Here is a 1,184-nt window from a genome sequence, read left to right on the forward strand (position 1 = left end):
CACAAGCCTACCTGCACAGTAGAAATAGATTATTCCATCGTATTCAGATGGTTAACAGAGGTTAGCAAGTCCTGTATTATATATTTATATCGCTTTCTAAGAAAGTGCATATTAATGTTTACTTTAAGAATGTGTAAATGGTGCTATCAAGAATCTGATAAATTTTATCCCCATTTTTTGTGTACCACTTCTAATGTATGAGATTTATTTTTCTATTGGAAAAAAATAAACAGTGTGAAAGCATTGAATTGGTAGATTTTAGTAATTTAACAATGAATGGAATCCCTATATTACAGGCCCTATCTTTCCTTGGAAATTTTAATGGTGGTAATAGATTTCAACAAAGGTTCTGATAATCACATCTCTTTTAATTCATTCTTATATTGCATTCTTGAATCACATGCTAATTCCTCACTGAGTTCTTCAGTAAATTTTATTTACTCTGTCTTCTTCAAGAAGGGAATTCTTGCTTTCCAAGGCAGCAATTGAAAGGAGATGAAAATATAATTTAATACTCTTTACATCCACAGACACAATTTGAGACCAGTTACTCTGTTAGTAGGAGAAATTCATCACTCATTAAATACAGGGCAAGCATGGCAACCCATAATCATTTTGAGTGCAATGCAGTCTTACAAATTTAGTGTACACACTTTATTGAAATGATGCAAACAGCCATATGAAATTGCACATGATTAGAAAAGAGGATGAAGTTCTTTTGCCTCCTGCTTGGTTTCTCATAAACATAAATACATAATATTGTTATGCACTGTCGTTCATAGATGTCTTATTACATAAGGGTAAGTATCACTTTAACAGATTATTTTTGGAATTTTGCATGTTTTTTGTTTCATCAGATATGTGCCCCAATTAAATAACATTTTTTTAAAAATATGAAAGTATTAGAAAATTTGTCTTGTTAATTTTGAAAAAATTGAAGTGTAGTGCATATTCCTAGATAGGATGTCATTCCACTGGTCTATATTTAAAAAAACTGTTTTTGAAAATTGAAGCATTACCTTGTGTAATTAATAAAGTACATCAAATCAGATTTGTAAATAAATATTGTTTAAATCTAAAGTATTCAATATTTTGATTAGATTATTTTTTTAAGGAAAACTATTTGACGTGTATGTGCCGAATTTTTTTTAAATAGTTTTTTATAATTGCAATGGAAGGGCAAT

General features: G+C 29.3%; 1 protein-coding gene across 3 annotated transcripts in view; it reads left to right on the plus strand.

Moving 5' to 3' along the window:
- The window catches only part of NOVA1 (NOVA alternative splicing regulator 1), a 156,016-nt gene extending 155,163 nt beyond the window's left edge, over positions 1–853 (plus strand). For all 3 annotated transcript variants that reach the window (XM_037128630.2, XM_053670527.1, XM_037128631.2), the window contains one exon: positions 1–853. This exon is cut by the window's left edge and continues 4,464 nt beyond it. The gene's annotated coding sequence lies outside the window, so the exon portion shown is untranslated.
- Positions 854–1,184: the final 331 nt, after the last annotated feature.

The sequence above is a fragment of the Artibeus jamaicensis genome, unplaced genomic scaffold (genome assembly GCF_021234435.1).
Source record: "Artibeus jamaicensis isolate MK-2021 breed Jamaican fruit bat unplaced genomic scaffold, CSHL_Jam_final contig_588, whole genome shotgun sequence".
NCBI classification, from domain to species: domain Eukaryota; kingdom Metazoa; phylum Chordata; class Mammalia; order Chiroptera; family Phyllostomidae; genus Artibeus; species Artibeus jamaicensis.